The sequence below is a fragment of the Callithrix jacchus genome, chromosome 14, assembly GCF_049354715.1.
Source record: "Callithrix jacchus isolate 240 chromosome 14, calJac240_pri, whole genome shotgun sequence".
Taxonomy (NCBI): Eukaryota; Metazoa; Chordata; class Mammalia; order Primates; family Cebidae; genus Callithrix; species Callithrix jacchus.
In genome coordinates, this window is record NC_133515.1 from 35,106,655 (window position 1) to 35,118,977 (window position 12,323).

Consider the following 12,323-nt stretch of genomic DNA (forward strand, 5'->3'; position numbering starts at 1 on the left):
GCCAAATTTGAATGTTATGTTCTATACAATATTTAGAGATAAATATGTATGATGGTTTTAATCGTTTGGTTTAGAGAAGGCAGAATCTTAAACATATCTCACAGTGGCTAATATTGCTAATATACCTTGTTTTAATTTTAATTTACACACTCTCTCTCCTTCTCTCCCTCTCCTTTCTCCTAATTCTCTCCCTCCTCTTCCTTCATATTTTCAGAAAACATGCTTTAAAAGAGAAATTATCATGGCTTGCTATAAAATTCTGGTCTTTAATTGACTCAAGCTTCCCTACAAAACAGCATAATCGATCTGCCCAAACATGATTATGCCTGCCTAGTTGCAGAGTGCAACCCTTAAAGTAAGAAGTAAACATTTTTGCATGCCTAACAATTAGTTCATTAAGAAATACTCAATGGGTGAGGAGTTGCTGATAAAATTGCTGAAAGTTTATAATACTGTGTCCCATTTAAAAAAAAATTCAGCTACATTAATGGGTCTGAATTTTTTAAACAACAGAATCATGGTCATGCTTATTTGCCATGATTATCTGAAAGCCCATGGTAAAATAGAAAGCTTGCCTGGATCTGAAAAGAAACATTCTTAGAATGATACTAAAATGAGTTTAGGTTTCTGTATCCACCTCCCTGGACTGGCCTTGATTCAGTTGAACATGAAATCCCTCACAGGGCTTCTCTGTGGATCACATGATCAAACCCTATTTGTATCAAACAGTGTTTAACTTTTGTCTTTAATCTTTGCAACATATTTTTATCCAAGTATTCAGTGATGTCCTTAGGAATAATAAGGTTTATTTTGAATCATGAATTTTTCATAACTAGGACTTTCAATGTAAATTTATATGTGAGTCCTTTCTGACCATTTACCCCATTTTCTAGATGAGTAAAGTGGGATTTAAAGTTATGTATCTTTTAGAAAATCACACATATATTGAATGGCACAGTTAGTATTTTAAGAACTGCGGGTATTTAATTTCCAAATTGAAATACTGAGACACTATGCAATCCTGCTTCTCTGTATCTTAAATGACAAATAATTAGTGAATCTATCCAATAAATGAGATATTTCAAAGTGCAGACTATCATAGGAGTAGATAATAAAATTCTAAAAGAACAGAAAATGAAATACTGCATATTCTCACTCATAGGTGGGTGATGAACAATGAGAACACATGGACACAGGGAAGGGAGCACTACACACTGGGATCTATTGGGGGGAATAGGGGAGGGACAGTGGCGGGGGGACCTGGGGAGGGATAGCATGGGGAGAAATGCCAAATGTGGGTGAAGGGGAGGAAGGCAGCAAAACACACTGCCACATCTGTACCTATGCAACTATCTTGCATGTTCTGCACATGTACCCCAAAACCTAAAATGCAATAAAAAAAAGAAGTGTGAGTTTTTTAAATTCTTCATTAGCGTAAGTATCTATTGAAAAGAATGTGAGGTTATGAGTTTCAATTTAAACTTCTGATTTTCTGTTAAATGATTGTGCATGTATTTAAACCCACTCCAAAATAGTGAAACTGCAAAAATAGCTATAGTACTGTGGTAGAATATTTTAGGAAAATAATAATAATAGTAATGCCATGTCTTGGAAGCAATCTATTGTTCTATTTATGGATTGGGATAGACCTAGTGCTCTCAATGCAGAAAAAGCACCTGGGAGGCTGATGTAAGTTTTCAGTTCATGGGCTCTACTCCAAAATTCCAACTCAACATATGTTGGAATAACCTCATACATGTGCATTAAAAAAAAAATCACAGAGTATTCTGATGTGGAAAACTGAACACTCAGAATGCTCACTCAGCTAGTTGCAACCACATTCCTGAGATAATCACTTGATATAGCAACAATATTTCCTTTCATTTATCCATTAGAAAAAATGGAAACTTCATAATGGTTAAAGAACAAATATAAATTCTCAATGTAATAATGAATTAATGTAAAATTATTTACTAAAATAATTTTAAGTCAGATAAAAGATCAATGATTTTAAATTACCTTTGTAGTTGACAGTAAAATAGGAATCATAATTTTAAAAATTATAAATACTTAAATTATAATTGAATGCAAAAAGATATTTTTGTAGATGTTAATTTATAATAGCATTGCATTTTATATTCTTTCAGAGCAATGTTTCTTTAGATATTTTCCACCTGTATTTGTCTTTCTGTTATATTTTAATTGTCTCTTTTATACACTATATTCTGTAAGAGAACGCAAAAACTTTAACTCATGATCTTTAGCTATCTTGTTTATTTCCCTTATAGAACCAAATCTTTCTCAAATAAATTGAAATATAGGAATATATTTAGTTTTAGTTATTTTTGGGACATACTGAACATTTCTCAAGCTCATGAGCTTTTAAAAAAATAAGTCAGAAAATGGAAGTAATCATATGAAAGGCAGATTAAAAAAAGAAAATATAATGAACGTAAAATTTTACAACTCTTATATCTAGTAGGCATAAGTCATTTTTTTTTCATTAGGATTAAACTTGACCCTGAGAATAACTAAAAACTAAAGAAATAAAAATACTTATTGAACACTTAGGATGTGCCTGATACTTTCTTGAAACCTACTAAGAAGTTCATCAACACCTTGAGGCAGGTTTCAGAGGAGAAACTGGAAAAGCCATTTATACGTTATTTTTACAAAGCCACATAGTAAATAATATAGTTGACAGTTAAATACAGATTAAACTGTGCTAAAAAACCCTGGGATGCTGGATAGGGGTGGAATTATCTTAAAACTTAAAAATGCCTATTCTAAAAAAATAGATTCTAATTATTTAGTTGTTGGCTGTGATGTATAATGATGAAATACTAAAACAGTTTATTTAGATGGGATAATTAATCAACTTTGATAATCCATTGTCTAAGATGCTTGAGAATATGATTTATAATGATCCATAACAATATTACAATTCTAGATATATAAACATATACCTATGGTTATATACAAAATACAAAAAAAGCATAAAATGACAATATTCTTCTTTGCCATCAAAATTTTACATTACTTAACTGTATATGTAGTAAAACATTAAAATCTGAGTGAATCATAATCATTTTCTATGAAATATTTTTGGCATTTGAAAATCTCACAATGACTAAATCAGACACCAAAGTCTAAACAATTTATCTTACCATAGATAAATGTACAATATGTGTGTGCTTGATTAAGAAACATTAATCAGAATTACCAATTAAGATAGTTTCACATTTTAAGTATTATTAAAGAATATGTCCTTCATGTGGTTTCTAATAAAACTTGGGAGCTATATTTTTAAAATATCTAAAATACATATCTGTTCTTCAAAAAAATCCAGATAAATGCCTCTTATAATGTGAAAGAGAAATCAAATCCATACATGGTAAGAAGATAGAAGCCCCAGGCCTACTGCCAACCAATTTTTTTTTTTAATTTTTTATTGAATTTTAGGATTTGGGGTACATGAGCAGAGCGTACAAGACCGTTGCATACGTACGCACATGGCAGTGTGCTTTGCTTTGCTTCTCCCCTTCACCCACATTTGGCATTTCTCCCCAGGCTATCCCTCCCCACCTCCCCCTACCACTGACCCTCCCCTTTTCCCCCCAATAGACCCCAGTGTTTAGTATTCCCCTTTCTGTGTCCATGTGTTCTCATTTTTCATCACCCGCCTATGAGTGAGAATATGCGGTGTTTCATTTTCTGTTCTTGTGTCAGTTTGCTGAGGATGACGTTCTCCAGATTCATCCATGTTCCTAAAAATGACACAATCTCATCATTTCTGATTGCTGCATAATATTCCATAGTGTATATGTGCCACATTTTTCCAATCCAGTCTATTATCAATGGGCATTTGGGTTGATTCCAGGTCTTTGCTATTGTAAACAGTGCTGCAATGAACATTCGTGTACATGTGTCCTTATAGTAGAACGATTCATAGTCCTTTGGATATATACCCAGTAATGGGATTGCTGGGTCAAATGGAATTTCTATTTCTAAGGCCTTGAGGAATCGCCACACAGTCTTCCACAATGCTTGAACTAATTTACACTCCCACCAACAGTGTAAAAGTGTTCCTTTTTCTCCACATCCTCTCCAGCATCTGTTGTCTCCAGATTTTTTAATGATCGCCATTCTAACTGGCGTGAGATGGTATCTCAATGTGGTTTTGATTTGCATCTCTCTGATGACCAGTGACGATGAGCATTTTTTCATATGATTGTTGGCCTCATATATGTCTTCTTTTGTAAAGTGTCTGTTCATATCCTTTGCCCATTTTTGAATGGGCTTGTTTGTTTTTTTCCTGTAAATCCTTTTGAGTTCTTTGTAAATTCTGGATATCATCCCTTTGTCAGATGGGTAAACTGCAAAATTTTTTTCCCATTCTCTTGGTTGCCGATTCACTCTAGTGACTGTTTCTTTTGCTGTGCAGAAGCTGTGGAGTTTCATTAGGTCCCATTTGTCTATTTTGGCTTTTGTTGCCAATGCTTTTGGTGTTTTGTTCATGAAGTCCTTGCCTACTCCTATGTCCTGGATAGTTTTGCCTAGATTTCCTTCTAGGGTTTTGATCGTGCAAGGTCTTATGTTTAAGTCTTTAATCCATCTGGAGTTAATTTTAGTGTAAGGTGTCAGGAAGGGGTCCAGTTTCTGCTTTCTGCACATGGCTAGCCAGTTTTCCCAACACCATTTGTTAAACAGGGAATCCTTTCCCCATTGCTGGTTTTTGTCAGGTTTATCAAAGATTGTATAGTTGTAGATATGTTGTGTTGCATCCGGTGTCTCTGTTTTGTTCCATTGGTCTATATCTCTGTTTTGGTACCAGTACCATGCTGTTTTGATTACTGTAGCCTTGTAGTATAGTTTGAAATCCAGTAGTGTGATGCCCCCCGCTGTGTTCTTTTTGCTTAGAATTGACTTGGCTATGCGGGCTCTCTTTTGGTTCCATATGAAGTTCATGGTGGTTTTTTCCAGTTCTGTGAAGAAAGTCAATGGTAGCTTGATGGGGATAGCATTGATTCTGTAAATTACTTTGGGCAGTATAGCCATTTTCACAATATTAATTCTTCCTAACCATGAACATGGAATGTTTCTCCATGTGTTTGTGTCCTCTCTGATTTCGTTGGGCAGTGGTTTGTAGTTCTCCTTGAAGAGGTCCCTTACGTTCCTTGTGAGTTGTATTCCAAGGTGTTTTATTCTTTTTGTAGCAATTGTGAATGGCAGTTCGTTCTTGATTTGGCTTTCTTTAAGTATGTTATTGGTGTAGAGGAATGCTTGTGATATTTGCACATTGATTTTATATCCTGAGACTTTGCTGAAGCTGCTTATCATTTTCAGGAGTTTTTGGGCTGAGGCGATGGGATCTTCTAGGTATACTATCATGTCGTCTGCAAATAGAGACAATTTGGCTTTCACGTTTCCTATTTGAATACCCTTTATTTCTTTTACTTGCCTGATTGCTCTGGCTAGAACTTCCAGTACTATGTTGAATAGGAGTGGTGAGAGAGGGCATCCTTGTCTAGTGCCAGATTTCAAAGGGAATGCTTCCAGTTTTTGCCCATTCAGTATGATATTGGCTGTTGGTTTGTCATAAATAGCTTTTCTTACTTTGAGATACGTTCCATTGATACCGAGTTTATTGAGGGTTTGCTGTTGAATTTTGTCAAATACCTTCTCTGCATCAATTGAGATAATCATGTGGTTTTTGTTTTTGGTTATGTTTATGTGGTGAATTACGTTGATAGACTTGAGTATGTTGAACCAGACTTGCATCCCTGGGATGAATCCTACTTGATCATGATGAATAGTTTTTTGATGTGCTGTTGCAATCGGATTGCCAGTATTTTATTGAAGATTTTTGCATCTATGTTCATCACCGATATTGGCCTGAAGTTTTCTTTTCTTGTTGGGTCTCTGCCGGGTTTTGGTATCAGAATGATGTTGGTCTCGTAAAATGATTTGGGAAGGCTTCCCTCTTTTTGGATTGTTTGAAATAGTTTTAGAAGGAATGGTACCAGCTCCTCTTTGTGTGTCTGGTAGAATTTGGCTGTGGATCCGTTTGGACCTGGGCTCTTTTTGAGTGGTAGGCTCTTAATTGCTGCCTCGACTTCTGACCTTGTTATTGGTCTATTCATAGTTTCAGCTTCCTCTTGGTTTAGGCTTGGGAGGACACAGGAGTCCAGGAATTTATCCATTTCTTCCAGGTTTACTCGTTTATGTGCATAGAGGTGTTTGTAATACTCTCTGATGATGGTTTGAATTTCTGTGGAATCTGTGGTGATTTCCCCTTTATCATTTTTTATTTCATCTATTTGGTTGTTCTCTCTTTTCTTTTTAATCAATCTGGCTAGTGGTCTGTCTATTTTGTTGATCTTTTCAAATAACCAGCTCTTGAATTTATTGATTTTTTGAAGGGTTTTTCGTGTCTCAATCTACTTCAGTTCAGCTCTGATCTTAGTTATTTCTTGTCTTCTGCTGGGTTTTGAGTTGTTTTGATCTTGCTCCTCTAGCTCTTTCAATTTTGACGATAGGGTGTCAATTTTGGATCTCTCCATTCTCATCATATGGGCACTTATTGCTATTTACTTTTCTCTAGAGACTGCTTTAAATGTGCCCCAGAGGTTCTGGCATGTTGTGTGTTCATTCTCATTGGTTTCGAAGAACTTCTTTATTTCTGTCTTTATTTCATTGTTTACCTTGTCACCATTCAAGAGCCAGTTGTTCAGTTTCCATGAAGCTGTGTGGTTCTGGGTTGGTTTCTGTATTCTGAGTTCTAACTTGATTGCACTATGGTCTGAGAGGCTGTTTGTTATGATTTCAGTTGTTTTTGGGGTGGAGAGTTCTGTAAATGTCTATCAGGTTTGCTTGCTCCAGGTCTGAGTTCAAGCCCTGGATATCCTTGTTGATTTTCTGTCTGGTTGATCTGTCTAATATTGACAGTGGAGTGTAGAGTCTCCCACTATTATTGTGTGGGAGTCTAAGTCTCTTTGTAAGTCATTAAGAACTTGCCTTATGTATCTGGGTGCTCCTGCATTGGGTCCATGTATGTTCAGGATCATTAGCTCTTCTTGTTGTATCGATCCTTTTCTGTTATGTAATGGCGTTTTTTGTCTTTTTTGATCTTTGTTGCTTTAAAGTCTATTTTATCAGAGATGAGAATTGCAACTCCTGCTTTTTTTTGCTCTCCATTTACTTGGCAAATCTTCCTCCATCCCTTTATTTTGAGCCTTTGTGTATCCTTGCATGTGAGATGGGTTTCCTGGATACAGCACACTGATGGGTTTTGGATTTTTATCCAATTTGCCAGTCTCTGTCTTTTGATTGGTGCATTTACATTTATGGTTAATATTGTTATGTGTGAATTTGATATTGCCATTTTAATGCTAAGTGGCTGTTTTGCCTGTTAGTTGTTGTAGATTCTTCATTATGTTGATGCTCTTTAGCATTTAGTGTGATTTTGGAATGGCTGGTACTAGTTGTTTCTTTCTATGTGTAGTGCCTCTTTTAGGAGCTCTTGTAAAGCAGGAATATCTTTGTGCTGTTCTCTGTATTTCCTGTATTTGACTGTTGGCCTGTCTTGCTAGGTGGGGAAAATTTTCCTGGATAATGTTCTGAAGAATATTTTCCAGCTTGGATTCCTTCTCTTCGTCCTCTTCTGGTACACCTATCAAACATAGGTTAGGTCTTTTCACATAGTCCCACATTTCTTGGAGACTTTGTTCATTCCTTTTTGCACTTTTTTCTCTAATCTTGGTTTCTCGTTTAATTTCATTGAGTTGGTCTTCGACTTCAGATATTCTTTCTTCTGCTTGGTCAGTTTGGCTATTGAAACTTGTGCATGCTTCACGAAGTTCTCGTATTGTGTTTTTCAGCTCCTTTAATCATTGATATTCCTCTCTAAGTTATCCATTCTTGTTATCATTTCCTCATATCTTTTTTCAAGTTCCTTAGTTTCTTTGCATTGATTTAATACATGTTCTTTTAGCTCACAAAAGTTTCTCATTATCCACCTTCTGAAGTCTAATTCTGTCATTTCCTCACAGTCATTCTCCGTCCAGCTCTGTTCCCTTGCTGGTGAGGAGTTTTGGTCCTTTCTAGGAGGCGAGGTGTTCTGGTTTCGGGTGTTTTCCTTCTTTTTTCGCTGGTTTCTTCCCATCTTTGTGGATTTATCCACTTGTCGTCTGTGTAGTTGCTGACTTTTCGATTGGGTCTCTGAGTGGACACCCAGATTGTTGATGATGGAGTATTTCTGTTACTTGGTTTTCCTTCTACCAGTCTAGCCCCTTCGCTTTACGACTGCTGAGGTCCACTTTAGGCCCTGCTTGTCTGGGGTGCACCTCTAGCAGCTGTGGCACAGTGAGGTATGCTACCAGTTTCTTTTTCTGCTATCTTTGTCCCAGGATGATGCCTAGCAAATGTCAGTCTTTTGGATATAGAGGGGTCAGGGAGCTGCTTGAGGAGACAGTCTGTACTTTATAGCAGCTCAGTTGCTGAGCTGTGATCTCTGTTGTTCATTCAGGGCTGTTAGGCTGCTATGTTTGATTCTGCTGCAACAGAGCTCATTAAAAAAACCCTTTTTTCTCAAATGCTCTGTGTTTGGGGGATCGGGCTTTATTTTTGGATGTTCGTTGAGGTGTCCTGCCCAGCTAGGAAGCAGACTTGCCACTGTTTGCCTGCCGAGGCTTCGCCCTGCTGTTGTGAGGCTTGCCCTGTTGGGTCAGGTTCTGCTGTTCTGCTGTGGTCTCTGCCACGCCCTGAGGCAGAGTCTCTCTGTTGTAGCGGGTTGCCTCGGCAAAGGCAGGCTGCGTCAGCAGTGGGCATGTATCTCAGTTGGCGCGGGTTGCCTCGGTAATGGTGGATGCCCCTCCCCCACAGAGCATCTTAGACCGACTGCACGGGGATTGTTTGAAATCGCGGTTTTGTTCGTCCCACTGGGCTAGCCCAAATGCTCTGTTCCTGCAATCCCCTGGGCGGGCCCACTGACCAAGTCTCGCTCAGTCTCAAGTCCAGCCCTCTCAAGTCTCAGGTTGCTGGTTCAACAGGGCACCCAGACAAGTGCGCCCTGTGGGGAGAGATGGGCAAGGCTGGCCGCCACCACCCCGGCTGCTGGCTTTGCCAGGCAAAGGCACTGCCAGGCGTCCAGCGTCTCCCTTATACTTCGGAGTTTCCCCATTCTGTGGGCAACAAAGATCAGTCTGGAAATGCAGCTCCGATTCACCTCTCTGCAGACTCAAAGAGAGCTCCAATCCTGGGTTGTTCTCACAGCACCATCTTGAGTCCTCCCCCCTGCCAACCAATTTTTAAACTAATGTTGATGTCAGGGAGCTGCATTCCAGTGCAGCAACAAGGATCAAAATGGCTCATGATCGGGGTGTGGATCTAGGATTATTGTTTGAAGTATTGACAGATAAAAGATAACCTAAAAATAAACAGGTTTTGAAAAATTCTGCAACTTTTTATAAAATCTTTAAAAATATCTTCATTACTCAACTAGAGTTTCATGTAATACTGCTAATTTGAATCCCTTCCCTTGTTTCTGCCAGTGATTGTTTTTTACTCCATGTGATTGAATTTGACCAGACGTCATCTACTTACTCCTGCCAGAATCAGACAGAGATAATTTTTTGGTTGAACATAGTAAAGAGGGAATTGTGGGGAGGAAATACTGAGGGCAGGAAGAGAAAAGAGGATTTTCCCTTTGCCATGATTTTGTGTGTGTGTGTGTGTGTGTGTGTGTGTGTGTGTGTATTTTTAAGAACCAAAGGAATAAAACTGAAAGCATTTATAAACACATTATTAAGTAAAAGATTCCTGGATAAAAATAAAATTTAAACAATTGATTCTAAGATTACATCAAGTATCATTAAAATAAATAAATCAAGAAAAACAGACAAAAGATTAACACAGAAAGCAGCACTTCTGTTTAATACAATACTGAAAGTCCGAGCCACAGCAATTAGATAAAAAAATAGACTGAAATATGACAATAGAAAAAAGTAAAATTAAACACCAAATGGTATGTTCAAAAGAGATGTTATTCACAGAAAATTCCAAACACACACACACACACACTCACTCACTCATACACACAAACCAGTTAGAAACAATAAATGAATCCAAAAACATTGGATGATACAAAAATCAAAACACAAATAGCTGCTTTTCTGTACACTAACAATGAAATATCCCAAAAGGAAATTTTTTAAAAATGTCATTTACAATAGCACCAATAGAACAAATACTAAGGAATAAATTAAACCTAGGAGACAAAAGACTTATAAATCAAAAATTTTAAAATATTGTTCAGAGAAATTAAATACAGAAGTGAATGGGAAAACATTACACATCCATGGATTTTCCATGGATTGGAAATGGTCTTATTAAAATATCTATACTAACCAGATTGATCTACAGATTTAATGCAATGCCCCACTAAAATTCAACTGGCATTTTTCTGCATAAATAGAAAAATATAATGAAATTCTATAGAACCTCAAAGAACTCTGAATACAAAAAGCAATTTTGAAAAAATAAATGCCATGATATCACACTTCCTGATATCAAAATATACCATAAGACTATAGTAATCAAAATAGTATAGTATTCCTATAAAGAGAAATAGACAAATGGAACAGAAAATAGAGCCCAGAAACAAATGTTACATACATAATCAAATAACTTTTCAAGGGTTCCAAGCCACACAATGAAAAAAAGAATGGTCTTTTCAAGCATTGTGTTGGGAAAAATAGATATCCACCTGCAAAATAGCAAAATCGGATCCTTACCTTATACCACATATAAATATTAACTAAATATCATGTAAGAATCCAAATGTAAGATCTGAAACTTTACAATTTCTAGATCTAAGTATAGGTGAAGTCTTCATGACATTGAGCATGACAATGATTTTTGGATATGACCCCACAATAATAGGAAAAGAAAGCCCTAATAGACAAATGAAACTACATCAAACTTAAAAACTTGTGCACAACATAGGAAACCATCAACAGGATGAAAACACATTCTACAGAATGGAAAAAAATATTTGCAAACCACTTATCTGAAAAAGAGTTAATGTATGAAATACATAGTTTTAGTATCCCTTATCCAAAATTCTGAAATACATAAAGTTCTAAATCAGCATTTTCTTTGAGCATTATGATGGTGCTCAATAAGTTTCTGTTGGAGCTCAAATTTTATATTTTTGAATTAGAGATATTCAACTTGTATTAAAAATTGTTACAACTCAACAACAAAAACTAATAACCTAATTTGTTAATAGGCAAAGGACTTAAATAGATTAGACATTTCTCTAAAGAAGATATATAAATAGCCATAGGTATATAAAAAGACCATCAACATCACTGATTATCATGGAAATGAAAATAAAAACCACAATGAGATATCATCTTATACTGTTAGAATGGCAAATGTGAAGCAATAATAAAAACAAAACAGAAAACAGCAAATGTTGCCTAGTATGTGGAGAAATTGAAATCCTTGTAAACTATTGGTGGGAATGTAAAATGGCATAGCCACCAGGGAAAATAGTATAGAATTTCATCAAAAAATTAAAAATAGAAATGCTATGCTCTAGCAAATCTCTGATTAAATATCCAAAAATTAAAAACAGGATCTCAAAGAGATATATGCCTGTCAATGTTCATCGCAGCATTATTCACAATAGCCAAGAGGTTGACATCACCTAAATGTACATAGACTGAGAAATGGATAAGGATAATGTGGTATATGTACATGTATGGCAATATTATACAGCCTTAAAAAAGAAATCCTGTCATACTCTGCTCAATGGATAAGCCTTGAGGACATTAAGGTAAGTGATATAAGTAAGTTACAAAGAGAAAAATATTCCATGATTCTACTTACTTATGGATTCTGAAATAGTTAAATTCTTAGAAACAGAAAGTGAAATAAAAATTGTCAGAGTCTGGGGGAAATTGGGGGGGTGGAAGTTGTCCAATGAGTTTAAGGTTTCGTATTTGCAAGAAAAAAAGTTCTAAAAACCTTATATGCCATAATATGTATGTAGTTAACACTATGGTACAACACATTAAAAATGGTTAAGTTGGTAAATTTTATATTATGTGCACTTACCACAATTTAAAAAATCCATAAATAGTATATGGAAGAAATAGATGCTTTTCAAGTTAATGAAGTTCAGAGACACAGAAAGAACCCTTGAGGCAACTATAAAAAATCATGTCAATTATAGGAGGAAATAATTATGCTTTGGTCTCCAAAGTAACATTCAGTTTTAAAATAGAGAGGGTCATACAGTACAAAACTTACTGGAA